This window comes from Sebastes fasciatus, chromosome 2 (genome assembly GCF_043250625.1).
Source record: "Sebastes fasciatus isolate fSebFas1 chromosome 2, fSebFas1.pri, whole genome shotgun sequence".
Classification (NCBI taxonomy): domain Eukaryota; kingdom Metazoa; phylum Chordata; class Actinopteri; order Perciformes; family Sebastidae; genus Sebastes; species Sebastes fasciatus.
In genome coordinates, this window is record NC_133796.1 from 5,971,398 (window position 1) to 5,984,932 (window position 13,535).

Here is a 13,535-nt window from a genome sequence, read left to right on the forward strand (position 1 = left end):
TCTAGTATTTCCCCATTCAGCCATGATGGCCATTACATGGAGGGCGTGGTTTGGAGTCAGCAAGCCAATCACGTGCACCATCAATATGGCTGTACACTCTGTACGGCAAGATGCACCATGTGTGTTGTGAGTGTTGAACCAGGTCCGTTTTAATGTTGTCGATCCAATCACTATTCTTGTGCAGAGGCAATTTCATAGTCTATGAAGTTTATCTGAGACGTGATTATTGCTAGTTGAAAACTTAACCCAATACCCCGCCGAGATGACTTGAAATATAGTCAGCTTTGGCAATTTTTGTTAGTCTCCAAGGAGACTTTACATTTTTGTATAAAACATAAATCCTGAAATATTGGTTGTGTCAGTCATTTAACACTTTTATTGAACAATAGAGCCAAGATTCAAGCTTTCTCTGGTTGTGTTGAAGTAGTCTGGCTACAGTTAACCAATATTTAACAGCCTGGATGTGTTGATTAAATATGCCTATCCATTGTCATCTTGGTTAACCACAGTCGTCTCACAAAGTAGGATATCCTACTAGCATTTCCCCAATGATGGCCATTACATGGAGGGTGTGGTTTGGCGTGAACAAGCCAATCACGTGCACCATCAACATGGCTGTACACCCCGTACGGTTGGCAAGATGCACCACGTGTGTTGTGAGGGTTGAACCAGGTCCGTTTTAATGTTGTCGATGCAACTGGCATCCTTCCGCAGGGGCAATTTCATAGTCTATGAAGTTTATCTGAGACGTGATTATTGCTAGTTGAAAACTTAACCCAATACCCCGCCGAGATGATTTGAAATATAGTCAGCTTTGGCAATTTTTGTTAGTCTCCAAGGAGACTTTACATTTTTGTATAAAACATGAATCCTGAAATATTAGTTGTGTGAGTAATTTAACACTTGTATTGAACAATAAAGCCAAGATTCAAGCTTTCTCTGGTTGTGTTGAAGTAGTCTGGCTACAGTTAACCAATATTTAACAGCCTGGATGCGTTGATTAAATATGCCTATCCATTGTCATCTTGGTTAACCACAGTCTTCTCACAAAGTAGGATATCCTACTAGCATTTCCCCATTCAGCCATGATGGCCATTACATGGAGGGTGTGGTTTAGCGTGAACAAGCCAATCACGTGCACCATCAACATGGCTGTACACCCCGTACGGTTGGCAAGATGCACCACGTGTGTTGTGAGGGTTGAACCAGGTCCGGTTTAATTTTGTCGATGCAATTGGCATCCTTCCGCAGGGGCAATTTCATAGTCTATGAAGTTTATCTGAGACGTGATTATTGCTAGTTGAAAACTTAACCCAATACCCCGCCGAGATGACTTGAAATATAGTCAGCTTTGGCAATTTTTGTTAGTCTCCAAGGAGACTTTACATTTTTGTATAAAACATAAATCCTGAAATATTAGTTGTGTGAGTAATTTAACATTTGTATTGAACAATAGAGCCAAGATTCAAGCTTTCTCTGGTTGTGTTGAAGTAGTCTGGCTACAGTGAACCAATATTTAACAGCCTGGATGCGTTGATTAAATATGCCTATCCATTGTCATCTTGGTTAACCACAGTCGTCTCACAAAGTAGGATATCCTACTAGCATTTCCCCATTCAGCCATGATGGCCATTACATGGAGGGCGTGGTTTGGAGTCAGCAAGCCAATCACGTGCACCATCAATATGGCTGTACACTCTGTACGGCAAGATGCACCATGTGTGTTGTGAGTGTTGAACCAGGTCCGTTTTAATGTTGTCGATCCAATCACTATTCTTGTGCAGAGGCAATTTCATAGTCTATGAAGTTTATCTGAGACGTGATTATTGCTAGTTGAAAACTTAACCCAATACCCCGCCGAGATGACTTGAAATATAGTCAGCTTTGGCAATTTTTGTTAGTCTCCAAGGAGACTTTACATTTTTGTATAAAACATAAATCCTGAAATATTGGTTGTGTCAGTCATTTAACACTTTTATTGAACAATAGAGCCAAGATTCAAGCTTTCTCTGGTTGTGTTGAAGTAGTCTGGCTACAGTTAACCAATATTTAACAGCCTGGATGTGTTGATTAAATATGCCTATCCATTGTCATCTTGGTTAACCACAGTCGTCTCACAAAGTAGGATATCCTACTAGCATTTCCCCAATGATGGCCATTACATGGAGGGTGTGGTTTGGCGTGAACAAGCCAATCACGTGCACCATCAACATGGCTGTACACCCCGTACGGTTGGCAAGATGCACCACGTGTGTTGTGAGGGTTGAACCAGGTCCGGTTTAATGTTGTCGATGCAACTGGCATCCTTCCGCAGGGGCAATTTCATAGTCTATGAAGTTTATCTGAGACGTGATTATTGCTAGTTGAAAACTTAACCCAATACCCCGCCGAGATGACTTGAAATACAGTCAGCTTTGGCAATTTTTGTTAGTCTCCATGGAGACTTTACATTTTTGTATAAAACATAAATCCTGAAATATTAGTTGTGTGAGTAATTTAACACTTGTATTGAACAATAAAGCCAAGATTCAAGCTTTCTCTGGTTTTGTTGAAGTAGTCTGGCTACAGTTAACCAATATTTAACAGCCTGGATGCGTTGATTAAATATGCCTATCCATTCTCATCTTGGTTAACCACAGTTGTCTCACAAAGTATGTTGTCCATTGGGTCTAGTATTTCCCCATTCAGCCATGATGGCCATTACATGGAGGGCGTGGTTTGGAGTCAGCAAGCCAATCACGTGCACCATCAATATGGCTTTACACTCTGTACGGCAAGATGCACCATGTGTGTTGTGAGTGTTGAACCAGGTCCATTTTAATGTTGTCGATCCAATCACTATTCTTGTGCAGAGGCAATTTCATAGTCTATGAAGTTTATCTGAGACGTGATTATTGCTAGTTGAAAACTTAACCCAATACCCCGCCGAGATGACTTGAAATATAGTCAGCTTTGGCAATTTTTGTTAGTCTCCAAGGAGACTTTACATTTTTGTATAAAACATAAATCCTGAAATATTGGTTGTGTCAGTCATTTAACACTTTTATTGAACAATAGAGCCAAGATTCAAGCTTTCTCTGGTTGTGTTGAAGTAGTCTGGCTACAGTTAACCAATATTTAACAGCCTGGATGTGTTGATTAAATATGCCTATCCATTGTCATCTTGGTTAACCACAGTCGTCTCACAAAGTAGGATATCCTACTAGCATTTCCCCATTCAGCCATGATGGCCATTACATGGAGGGTGTGGTTTAGCGTGAACAAGCCAATCACGTGCACCATCAACATGGCTGTACACCCCGTACGGTTGGCAAGATGCACCACGTGTGTTGTGAGGGTTGAACCAGGTCCGGTTTAATGTTGTCGATGCAATTGGCATCCTTCCGCAGGGGCAATTTCATAGTCTATGAAGTTTATCTGAGACGTGATTATTGCTAGTTGAAAACTTAACCCAATACCCCGCCGAGATGACTTGAAATATAGTCAGCTTTGGCAATTTTTGTTAGTCTCCAAGGAGACTTTACATTTTTGTATAAAACATAAATCCTGAAATATTAGTTGTGTGAGTAATTTAACATTTGTATTGAACAATAGAGCCAAGATTCAAGTTTTCTCTGGTTGTGTTGAAGTAGTCTGGCTACAGTGAACCAATATTTAACAGCCTGGATGCGTTGATTAAATATGCCTATCCATTGTCATCTTGGTTAACCACAGTCGTCTCACAAAGTAGGATATCCTACTAGCATTTCCCCATTCAGCCATGATGGCCATTACATGGAGGGCGTGGTTTGGAGTCAGCAAGCCAATCACGTGCACCATCAATATGGCTGTACACTCTGTACGGCAAGATGCACCATGTGTGTTGTGAGTGTTGAACCAGGTCCGTTTTAATGTTGTCGATCCAATCACTATTCTTGTGCAGAGGCAATTTCATAGTCTATGAAGTTTATCTGAGACGTGATTATTGCTAGTTGAAAACTTAACCCAATACCCCGCCGAGATGACTTGAAATATAGTCAGCTTTGGCAATTTTTGTTAGTCTCCAAGGAGACTTTACATTTTTGTATAAAACATAAGTCCTGAAATATTGGTTGTGTCAGTCATTTAACACTTTTATTGAACAATAGAGCCAAGATTCAAGCTTTCTCTGGTTGTGTTGAAGTAGTCTGGCTACAGTTAACCAATATTTAACAGCCTGGATGTGTTGATTAAATATGCCTATCCATTGTCATCTTGGTTAACCACAGTCGTCTCACAAAGTAGGATATCCTACTAGCATTTCCCCAATGATGGCCATTACATGGAGGGTGTGGTTTGGCGTGAACAAGCCAATCACGTGCACCATCAACATGGCTGTACACCCCGTACGGTTGGCAAGATGCACCACGTGTGTTGTGAGGGTTGAACCAGGTCCGGTTTAATGTTGTCGATGCAACTGGCATCCTTCCGCAGGGGCAATTTCATAGTCTATGAAGTTTATCTGAGACGTGATTATTGCTAGTTGAAAACTTAACCCAATACCCCGCCGAGATGACTTGAAATACAGTCAGCTTTGGCAATTTTTGTTAGTCTCCATGGAGACTTTACATTTTTGTATAAAACATAAATCCTGAAATATTAGTTGTGTGAGTAATTTAACACTTGTATTGAACAATAAAGCCAAGATTCAAGCTTTCTCTGGTTTTGTTGAAGTAGTCTGGCTACAGTTAACCAATATTTAACAGCCTGGATGCGTTGATTAAATATGCCTATCCATTCTCATCTTGGTTAACCACAGTTGTCTCACAAAGTATGTTGTCCATTGGGTCTAGTATTTCCCCATTCAGCCATGATGGCCATTACATGGAGGGCGTGGTTTGGAGTCAGCAAGCCAATCACGTGCACCATCAATATGGCTTTACACTCTGTACGGCAAGATGCACCATGTGTGTTGTGAGTGTTGAACCAGGTCCATTTTAATGTTGTCGATCCAATCACTATTCTTGTGCAGAGGCAATTTCATAGTCTATGAAGTTTATCTGAGACGTGATTATTGCTAGTTGAAAACTTAACCCAATACCCCGCCGAGATGACTTGAAATATAGTCAGCTTTGGCAATTTTTGTTAGTCTCCAAGGAGACTTTACATTTTTGTATAAAACATAAATCCTGAAATATTGGTTGTGTCAGTCATTTAACACTTTTATTGAACAATAGAGCCAAGATTCAAGCTTTCTCTGGTTGTGTTGAAGTAGTCTGGCTACAGTTAACCAATATTTAACAGCCTGGATGTGTTGATTAAATATGCCTATCCATTGTCATCTTGGTTAACCACAGTCGTCTCACAAAGTAGGATATCCTACTAGCATTTCCCCATTCAGCCATGATGGCCATTACATGGAGGGTGTGGTTTAGCGTGAACAAGCCAATCACGTGCACCATCAACATGGCTGTACACCCCGTACGGTTGGCAAGATGCACCACGTGTGTTGTGAGGGTTGAACCAGGTCCGGTTTAATGTTGTCGATGCAATTGGCATCCTTCCGCAGGGGCAATTTCATAGTCTATGAAGTTTATCTGAGACGTGATTATTGCTAGTTGAAAACTTAACCCAATACCCCGCCGAGATGACTTGAAATATAGTCAGCTTTGGCAATTTTTGTTAGTCTCCAAGGAGACTTTACATTTTTGTATAAAACATAAATCCTGAAATATTAGTTGTGTGAGTAATTTAACATTTGTATTGAACAATAGAGCCAAGATTCAAGTTTTCTCTGGTTGTGTTGAAGTAGTCTGGCTACAGTGAACCAATATTTAACAGCCTGGATGCGTTGATTAAATATGCCTATCCATTGTCATCTTGGTTAACCACAGTCGTCTCACAAAGTAGGATATCCTACTAGCATTTCCCCATTCAGCCATGATGGCCATTACATGGAGGGCGTGGTTTGGAGTCAGCAAGCCAATCACGTGCACCATCAATATGGCTGTACACTCTGTACGGCAAGATGCACCATGTGTGTTGTGAGTGTTGAACCAGGTCCGTTTTAATGTTGTCGATCCAATCACTATTCTTGTGCAGAGGCAATTTCATAGTCTATGAAGTTTATCTGAGACGTGATTATTGCTAGTTGAAAACTTAACCCAATACCCCGCCGAGATGACTTGAAATATAGTCAGCTTTGGCAATTTTTGTTAGTCTCCAAGGAGACTTTACATTTTTGTATAAAACATAAGTCCTGAAATATTGGTTGTGTCAGTCATTTAACACTTTTATTGAACAATAGAGCCAAGATTCAAGCTTTCTCTGGTTGTGTTGAAGTAGTCTGGCTACAGTTAACCAATATTTAACAGCCTGGATGTGTTGATTAAATATGCCTATCCATTGTCATCTTGGTTAACCACAGTCGTCTCACAAAGTAGGATATCCTACTAGCATTTCCCCAATGATGGCCATTACATGGAGGGTGTGGTTTGGCGTGAACAAGCCAATCACGTGCACCATCAACATGGCTGTACACCCCGTACGGTTGGCAAGATGCACCACGTGTGTTGTGAGGGTTGAACCAGGTCCGGTTTAATGTTGTCGATGCAACTGGCATCCTTCCGCAGGGGCAATTTCATAGTCTATGAAGTTTATCTGAGACGTGATTATTGCTAGTTGAAAACTTAACCCAATACCCCGCCGAGATGACTTGAAATACAGTCAGCTTTGGCAATTTTTGTTAGTCTCCATGGAGACTTTACATTTTTGTATAAAACATAAATCCTGAAATATTAGTTGTGTGAGTAATTTAACACTTGTATTGAACAATAAAGCCAAGATTCAAGCTTTCTCTGGTTTTGTTGAAGTAGTCTGGCTACAGTTAACCAATATTTAACAGCCTGGATGCGTTGATTAAATATGCCTATCCATTCTCATCTTGGTTAACCACAGTTGTCTCACAAAGTATGTTGTCCATTGGGTCTAGTATTTCCCCATTCAGCCATGATGGCCATTACATGGAGGGCGTGGTTTGGAGTCAGCAAGCCAATCACGTGCACCATCAATATGGCTGTACACTCTGTACGGCAAGATGCACCATGTGTGTTGTGAGTGTTGAACCAGGTCCGTTTTAATGTTGTCGATCCAATCACTATTCTTGTGCAGAGGCAATTTCATAGTCTATGAAGTTTATCTGAGACGTGATTATTGCTAGTTGAAAACTTAACCCAATACCCCGCCGAGATGACTTGAAATATAGTCAGCTTTGGCAATTTTTGTTAGTCTCCAAGGAGACTTTACATTTTTGTATAAAACATAAATCCTGAAATATTGGTTGTGTCAGTCATTTAACACTTTTATTGAACAATAGAGCCAAGATTCAAGCTTTCTCTGGTTGTGTTGAAGTAGTCTGGCTACAGTTAACCAATATTTAACAGCCTGGATGTGTTGATTAAATATGCCTATCCATTGTCATCTTGGTTAACCACAGTCGTCTCACAAAGTAGGATATCCTACTAGCATTTCCCCAATGATGGCCATTACATGGAGGGTGTGGTTTGGCGTGAACAAGCCAATCACGTGCACCATCAACATGGCTGTACACCCCGTACGGTTGGCAAGATGCACCACGTGTGTTGTGAGGGTTGAACCAGGTCCGGTTTAATGTTGTCGATGCAATTTGCATCCTTCCGCAGGGGCAATTTCATAGTCTATGAAGTTTATCTGAGACGTGATTATTGCTAGTTGAAAACTTAACCCAATACCCCGCCGAGATGACTTGAAATATAGTCAGCTTTGGCAATTTTTGTTAGTCTCAAAGGAGACTTTACATTTTTGTATAAAACATGAATCCTGAAATATTAGTTGTGAAATATTAGTCGTCTCACAAAGTAGGATATCCTACTAGCATTTCCCCATTCAGCCATGATGGCCATTACATGGAGGGTGTGGTTTAGCGTGAACAAGCCAATCACGTGCACCATCAACATGGCTGTACACCCCGTACGGTTGGCAAGATGCACCACGTGTGTTGTGAGGGTTGAACCAGGTCCGGTTTAATGTTGTCGATGCAATTGGCATCCTTCCGCAGGGGCAATTTCATAGTCTATGAAGTTTATCTGAGACGTGATTATTGCTAGTTGAAAACTTAACCCAATACCCCGCCGAGATGACTTGAAATATAGTCAGCTTTGGCAATTTTTGTTAGTCTCCAAGGAGACTTTACATTTTTGTATAAAACATAAATCCTGAAATATTAGTTGTGTGAGTAATTTAACATTTGTATTGAACAATAGAGCCAAGATTCAAGCTTTCTCTGGTTGTGTTGAAGTAGTCTGGCTACAGTGAACCAATATTTAACAGCCTGGATGCGTTGATTAAATATGCCTATCCATTGTCATCTTGGTTAACCACAGTCGTCTCACAAAGTAGGATATCCTACTAGCATTTCCCCATTCAGCCATGATGGCCATTACATGGAGGGCGTGGTTTGGAGTCAGCAAGCCAATCACGTGCACCATCAATATGGCTGTACACTCTGTACGGCAAGATGCACCATGTGTGTTGTGAGTGTTGAACCAGGTCCGTTTTAATGTTGTCGATCCAATCACTATTCTTGTGCAGAGGCAATTTCATAGTCTATGAAGTTTATCTGAGACGTGATTATTGCTAGTTGAAAACTTAACCCAATACCCCGCCGAGATGACTTGAAATATAGTCAGCTTTGGCAATTTTTGTTAGTCTCCAAGGAGACTTTACATTTTTGTATAAAACATAAATCCTGAAATATTGGTTGTGTCAGTCATTTAACACTTTTATTGAACAATAGAGCCAAGATTCAAGCTTTCTCTGGTTATGTTGAAGTAGTCTGGCTACAGTTAACCAATATTTAACAGCCTGGATGTGTTGATTAAATATGCCTATCCATTGTCATCTTGGTTAACCACAGTCGTCTCACAAAGTAGGATATCCTACTAGCATTTCCCCAATGATGGCCATTACATGGAGGGTGTGGTTTGGCGTGAACAAGCCAATCACGTGCACCATCAACATGGCTGTACACCCCGTACGGTTGGCAAGATGCACCACGTGTGTTGTGAGGGTTGAACCAGGTCCGGTTTAATGTTGTCGATGCAATTTGCATCCTTCCGCAGGGGCAATTTCATAGTCTATGAAGTTTATCTGAGACGTGATTATTGCTAGTTGAAAACTTAACCCAATACCCCGCCGAGATGATTTGAAATATAGTCAGCTTTGGCAATTTTTGTTAGTCTCCAAGGAGACTTTACATTTTTGTATAAAACATAAATCCTGAAATATTAGTTGTGTGAGTAATTTAACACTTGTATTGAACAATAAAGCCAAGATTCAAGCTTTCTCTGGTTTTGTTGAAGTAGTCTGGCTACAGTTAACCAATATTTAACAGCCTGGATGCGTTGATTAAATATGCCTATCCATTCTCATCTTGGTTAACCACAGTTGTCTCACAAAGTATGTTGTCCATTGGGTCTAGTATTTCCCCATTCAGCCATGATGGCCATTACATGGAGGGCGTGGTTTGGAGTCAGCAAGCCAATCACGTGCACCATCAATATGGCTGTACACTCTGTACGGCAAGATGCACCATGTGTGTTGTGAGTGTTGAACCAGGTCCGTTTTAATGTTGTCGATCCAATCACTATTCTTGTGCAGAGGCAATTTCATAGTCTATGAAGTTTATCTGAGACGTGATTATTGCTAGTTGAAAACTTAACCCAATACCCCGCCGAGATGACTTGAAATATAGTCAGCTTTGGCAATTTTTGTTAGTCTCCAAGGAGACTTTACATTTTTGTATAAAACATAAATCCTGAAATATTGGTTGTGTCAGTCATTTAACACTTTTATTGAACAATAGAGCCAAGATTCAAGCTTTCTCTGGTTGTGTTGAAGTAGTCTGGCTACAGTTAACCAATATTTAACAGCCTGGATGTGTTGATTAAATATGCCTATCCATTGTCATCTTGGTTAACCACAGTCGTCTCACAAAGTAGGATATCCTACTAGCATTTCCCCATTCAGCCATGATGGCCATTACATGGAGGGTGTGGTTTAGCGTGAACAAGCCAATCACGTGCACCATCAACATAGCTGTACACCCCGTACGGTTGGCAAGATGCACCACGTGTGTTGTGAGGGTTGAACCAGGTCCGGTTTAATGTTGTCGATGCAATTGGCATCTTTCCGCAGGGGCAATTTCATAGTCTATGAAGTTTATCTGAGACGTGATTATTGCTAGTTGAAAACTTAACCCAATACCTCGCCGAGATGATTTGAAATATAGTCAGCTTTGGCAATTTTTGTTAGTCTCCAAGGAGACTTTACATTTTTGTATAAAACATAAATCCTGAAATATTGGTTGTGTCAGTCATTTAACACTTTTATTGAACAATAGAGCCAAGATTCAAGCTTTCTCTGGTTGTGTTGAAGTAGTCTGGCTACAGTTAACCAATATTTAACAGCCTGGATGTGTTGATTAAATATGCCTATCCATTGTCATCTTGGTTAACCACAGTCGTCTCACAAAGTAGGATATCCTACTAGCATTTCCCCAATGATGGCCATTACATGGAGGGTGTGGTTTGGCGTGAACAAGCCAATCACGTGCACCATCAACATGGCTGTACACCCCGTACAGTTGGCAAGATGCACCACGTGTGTTGTGAGGGTTGAACCAGGTCCGGTTTAATGTTGTCGATGCAACTGGCATCCTTCCGCAGGGGCAATTTCATAGTCTATGAAGTTTATCTGAGACGTGATTATTGCTAGTTGAAAACTTAACCCAATACCCCGCCGAGATGACTTGAAATATAGTCAGCTTTGGCAATTTTTGTTAGTCTCCAAGGAGACTTTACATTTTTGTATAAAACATGAATCCTGAAATATTAGTTGTGAAATATTAGTCGTCTCACAAAGTAGGATATCCTACTAGCATTTCCCCATTCAGCCATGATGGCCATTACATGGAGGGTGTGGTTTAGCGTGAACAAGCCAATCACGTGCACCATCAACATGGCTGTACACCCCGTACGGTTGGCAAGATGCACCACGTGTGTTGTGAGGGTTGAACCAGGTCCGGTTTAATGTTGTCGATCCTTCCGCAGGGGCAATTTCATAGTCAATGAAGTTTATCTGAGACGTGATTATTGCTAGTTGAAAACTTAACCCAATACCCCGCCGAGATGACTTGAAATATAGTCAGCTTTGGCAATTTTTGTTAGTCTCAAAGGAGACTTTACATTTTTGTATAAAACATGAATCCTGAAATATTAGTTGTGAAATATTAGTCGTCTCACAAAGTAGGATATCCTACTAGCATTTCCCCATTCAGCCATGATGGCCATTACATGGAGGGTGTGGTTTAGCGTGAACAAGCCAATCACGTGCACCATCAACATGGCTGTACACCCCGTACGGTTGGCAAGATGCACCACGTGTGTTGTGAGGGTTGAACCAGGTCCGGTTTAATGTTGTCGATGCAATTGGCATCCTTCCGCAGGGGCAATTTCATAGTCTATGAAGTTTATCTGAGACGTGATTATTGCTAGTTGAAAACTTAACCCAATACCCCGCCGAGATGACTTGAAATATAGTCAGCTTTGGCAATTTTTGTTAGTCTCCAAGGAGACTTTACATTTTTGTATAAAACATAAATCCTGAAATATTAGTTGTGTGAGTAATTTAACATTTGTATTGAACAATAGAGCCAAGATTCAAGCTTTCTCTGGTTGTGTTGAAGTAGTCTGGCTACAGTGAACCAATATTTAACAGCCTGGATGCGTTGATTAAATATGCCTATCCATTGTCATCTTGGTTAACCACAGTCGTCTCACAAAGTAGGATATCCTACTAGCATTTCCCCATTCAGCCATGATGGCCATTACATGGAGGGCGTGGTTTGGAGTCAGCAAGCCAATCACGTGCACCATCAATATGGCTGTACACTCTGTACGGCAAGATGCACCATGTGTGTTGTGAGTGTTGAACCAGGTCCGTTTTAATGTTGTCGATCCAATCACTATTCTTGTGCAGAGGCAATTTCATAGTCTATGAAGTTTATCTGAGACGTGATTATTGCTAGTTGAAAACTTAACCCAATACCCCGCCGAGATGACTTGAAATATAGTCAGCTTTGGCAATTTTTGTTAGTCTCCAAGGAGACTTTACATTTTTGTATAAAACATAAATCCTGAAATATTGGTTGTGTCAGTCATTTAACACTTTTATTGAACAATAGAGCCAAGATTCAAGCTTTCTCTGGTTGTGTTGAAGTAGTCTGGCTACAGTTAACCAATATTTAACAGCCTGGATGTGTTGATTAAATATGCCTATCCATTGTCATCTTGGTTAACCACAGTCGTCTCACAAAGTAGGATATCCTACTAGCATTTCCCCAATGATGGCCATTACATGGAGGGTGTGGTTTGGCGTGAACAAGCCAATCACGTGCACCATCAACATGGCTGTACACCCCGTACGGTTGGCAAGATGCACCACGTGTGTTGTGAGGGTTGAACCAGGTCCGGTTTAATGTTGTCGATGCAATTTGCATCCTTCCGCAGGGGCAATTTCATAGTCTATGAAGTTTATCTGAGACGTGATTATTGCTAGTTGAAAACTTAACCCAATACCCCGCCGAGATGATTTGAAATATAGTCAGCTTTGGCAATTTTTGTTAGTCTCCAAGGAGACTTTACATTTTTGTATAAAACATAAATCCTGAAATATTAGTTGTGTGAGTAATTTAACACTTGTATTGAACAATAAAGCCAAGATTCAAGCTTTCTCTGGTTTTGTTGAAGTAGTCTGGCTACAGTTAACCAATATTTAACAGCCTGGATGCGTTGATTAAATATGCCTATCCATTCTCATCTTGGTTAACCACAGTTGTCTCACAAAGTATGTTGTCCATTGGGTCTAGTATTTCCCCATTCAGCCATGATGGCCATTACATGGAGGGCGTGGTTTGGAGTCAGCAAGCCAATCACGTGCACCATCAATATGGCTGTACACTCTGTACGGCAAGATGCACCATGTGTGTTGTGAGTGTTGAACCAGGTCCGTTTTAATGTTGTCGATCCAATCACTATTCTTGTGCAGAGGCAATTTCATAGTCTATGAAGTTTATCTGAGACGTGATTATTGCTAGTTGAAAACTTAACCCAATACCCCGCCGAGATGACTTGAAATATAGTCAGCTTTGGCAATTTTTGTTAGTCTCCAAGGAGACTTTACATTTTTGTATAAAACATAAATCCTGAAATATTGGTTGTGTCAGTCATTTAACACTTTTATTGAACAATAGAGCCAAGATTCAAGCTTTCTCTGGTTATGTTGAAGTAGTCTGGCTACAGTTAACCAATATTTAACAGCCTGGATGTGTTGATTAAATATGCCTATCCATTGTCATCTTGGTTAACCACAGTCGTCTCACAAAGTAGGATATCCTACTAGCATTTCCCCAATGATGGCCATTACATGGAGGGTGTGGTTTGGCGTGAACAAGCCAATCACGTGCACCATCAACATGGCTG

The 13,535-nt window shown here is 40.8% G+C and overlaps 26 non-coding genes across 26 annotated transcripts; all 26 read left to right on the top strand.

The window, feature by feature from the left end:
- Positions 1 to 172: 172 nt before the first annotated feature.
- On the top strand, positions 173 to 313 carry LOC141762346 (U4 spliceosomal RNA). Its single transcript, XR_012592811.1, has one exon. It is a non-coding gene; the product is annotated as a U4 spliceosomal RNA (small nuclear RNA).
- Positions 314 to 702: 389 nt separating this feature from the next.
- On the top strand, positions 703 to 843 carry LOC141762557 (U4 spliceosomal RNA). Its single transcript, XR_012592841.1, has one exon. It is a non-coding gene; the product is annotated as a U4 spliceosomal RNA (small nuclear RNA).
- A 396-nt stretch (positions 844 to 1,239) lies between these two features.
- LOC141762595 (U4 spliceosomal RNA) lies at positions 1,240 to 1,380 on the top strand. The gene has a single exon (XR_012592847.1). It is a non-coding gene; the product is annotated as a U4 spliceosomal RNA (small nuclear RNA).
- Positions 1,381 to 1,772: 392 nt separating this feature from the next.
- On the top strand, positions 1,773 to 1,913 carry LOC141762350 (U4 spliceosomal RNA). The gene has a single exon (XR_012592812.1). It is a non-coding gene; the product is annotated as a U4 spliceosomal RNA (small nuclear RNA).
- A 389-nt stretch (positions 1,914 to 2,302) lies between these two features.
- Positions 2,303 to 2,443, top strand: LOC141762513 (U4 spliceosomal RNA). The gene has a single exon (XR_012592837.1). It is a non-coding gene; the product is annotated as a U4 spliceosomal RNA (small nuclear RNA).
- A 397-nt stretch (positions 2,444 to 2,840) lies between these two features.
- On the top strand, positions 2,841 to 2,981 carry LOC141762355 (U4 spliceosomal RNA). Its single transcript, XR_012592813.1, has one exon. It is a non-coding gene; the product is annotated as a U4 spliceosomal RNA (small nuclear RNA).
- A 396-nt stretch (positions 2,982 to 3,377) lies between these two features.
- Positions 3,378 to 3,518, top strand: LOC141762234 (U4 spliceosomal RNA). Its single transcript, XR_012592758.1, has one exon. It is a non-coding gene; the product is annotated as a U4 spliceosomal RNA (small nuclear RNA).
- Positions 3,519 to 3,910: 392 nt separating this feature from the next.
- On the top strand, positions 3,911 to 4,051 carry LOC141762359 (U4 spliceosomal RNA). The gene has a single exon (XR_012592814.1). It is a non-coding gene; the product is annotated as a U4 spliceosomal RNA (small nuclear RNA).
- Positions 4,052 to 4,440: 389 nt separating this feature from the next.
- LOC141762524 (U4 spliceosomal RNA) lies at positions 4,441 to 4,581 on the top strand. Its single transcript, XR_012592838.1, has one exon. It is a non-coding gene; the product is annotated as a U4 spliceosomal RNA (small nuclear RNA).
- Positions 4,582 to 4,978: 397 nt separating this feature from the next.
- On the top strand, positions 4,979 to 5,119 carry LOC141762363 (U4 spliceosomal RNA). Its single transcript, XR_012592815.1, has one exon. It is a non-coding gene; the product is annotated as a U4 spliceosomal RNA (small nuclear RNA).
- A 396-nt stretch (positions 5,120 to 5,515) lies between these two features.
- LOC141762276 (U4 spliceosomal RNA) lies at positions 5,516 to 5,656 on the top strand. Its single transcript, XR_012592774.1, has one exon. It is a non-coding gene; the product is annotated as a U4 spliceosomal RNA (small nuclear RNA).
- Positions 5,657 to 6,048: 392 nt separating this feature from the next.
- LOC141762368 (U4 spliceosomal RNA) lies at positions 6,049 to 6,189 on the top strand. The gene has a single exon (XR_012592816.1). It is a non-coding gene; the product is annotated as a U4 spliceosomal RNA (small nuclear RNA).
- A 389-nt stretch (positions 6,190 to 6,578) lies between these two features.
- LOC141762535 (U4 spliceosomal RNA) lies at positions 6,579 to 6,719 on the top strand. The gene has a single exon (XR_012592839.1). It is a non-coding gene; the product is annotated as a U4 spliceosomal RNA (small nuclear RNA).
- Positions 6,720 to 7,116: 397 nt separating this feature from the next.
- On the top strand, positions 7,117 to 7,257 carry LOC141762369 (U4 spliceosomal RNA). Its single transcript, XR_012592817.1, has one exon. It is a non-coding gene; the product is annotated as a U4 spliceosomal RNA (small nuclear RNA).
- Positions 7,258 to 7,646: 389 nt separating this feature from the next.
- On the top strand, positions 7,647 to 7,787 carry LOC141762324 (U4 spliceosomal RNA). Its single transcript, XR_012592802.1, has one exon. It is a non-coding gene; the product is annotated as a U4 spliceosomal RNA (small nuclear RNA).
- A 254-nt stretch (positions 7,788 to 8,041) lies between these two features.
- On the top strand, positions 8,042 to 8,182 carry LOC141762292 (U4 spliceosomal RNA). Its single transcript, XR_012592781.1, has one exon. It is a non-coding gene; the product is annotated as a U4 spliceosomal RNA (small nuclear RNA).
- Positions 8,183 to 8,574: 392 nt separating this feature from the next.
- Positions 8,575 to 8,715, top strand: LOC141762381 (U4 spliceosomal RNA). The gene has a single exon (XR_012592825.1). It is a non-coding gene; the product is annotated as a U4 spliceosomal RNA (small nuclear RNA).
- A 389-nt stretch (positions 8,716 to 9,104) lies between these two features.
- On the top strand, positions 9,105 to 9,245 carry LOC141762568 (U4 spliceosomal RNA). Its single transcript, XR_012592842.1, has one exon. It is a non-coding gene; the product is annotated as a U4 spliceosomal RNA (small nuclear RNA).
- Positions 9,246 to 9,642: 397 nt separating this feature from the next.
- Positions 9,643 to 9,783, top strand: LOC141762392 (U4 spliceosomal RNA). Its single transcript, XR_012592826.1, has one exon. It is a non-coding gene; the product is annotated as a U4 spliceosomal RNA (small nuclear RNA).
- A 396-nt stretch (positions 9,784 to 10,179) lies between these two features.
- Positions 10,180 to 10,320, top strand: LOC141762611 (U4 spliceosomal RNA). Its single transcript, XR_012592855.1, has one exon. It is a non-coding gene; the product is annotated as a U4 spliceosomal RNA (small nuclear RNA).
- A 389-nt stretch (positions 10,321 to 10,709) lies between these two features.
- On the top strand, positions 10,710 to 10,850 carry LOC141762297 (U4 spliceosomal RNA). The gene has a single exon (XR_012592785.1). It is a non-coding gene; the product is annotated as a U4 spliceosomal RNA (small nuclear RNA).
- A 243-nt stretch (positions 10,851 to 11,093) lies between these two features.
- LOC141762326 (U4 spliceosomal RNA) lies at positions 11,094 to 11,234 on the top strand. Its single transcript, XR_012592807.1, has one exon. It is a non-coding gene; the product is annotated as a U4 spliceosomal RNA (small nuclear RNA).
- A 254-nt stretch (positions 11,235 to 11,488) lies between these two features.
- Positions 11,489 to 11,629, top strand: LOC141762302 (U4 spliceosomal RNA). Its single transcript, XR_012592787.1, has one exon. It is a non-coding gene; the product is annotated as a U4 spliceosomal RNA (small nuclear RNA).
- A 392-nt stretch (positions 11,630 to 12,021) lies between these two features.
- Positions 12,022 to 12,162, top strand: LOC141762403 (U4 spliceosomal RNA). The gene has a single exon (XR_012592827.1). It is a non-coding gene; the product is annotated as a U4 spliceosomal RNA (small nuclear RNA).
- A 389-nt stretch (positions 12,163 to 12,551) lies between these two features.
- LOC141762578 (U4 spliceosomal RNA) lies at positions 12,552 to 12,692 on the top strand. The gene has a single exon (XR_012592843.1). It is a non-coding gene; the product is annotated as a U4 spliceosomal RNA (small nuclear RNA).
- A 397-nt stretch (positions 12,693 to 13,089) lies between these two features.
- LOC141762414 (U4 spliceosomal RNA) lies at positions 13,090 to 13,230 on the top strand. Its single transcript, XR_012592828.1, has one exon. It is a non-coding gene; the product is annotated as a U4 spliceosomal RNA (small nuclear RNA).
- The last annotated feature ends 305 nt before the right edge of the window (positions 13,231 to 13,535 follow it).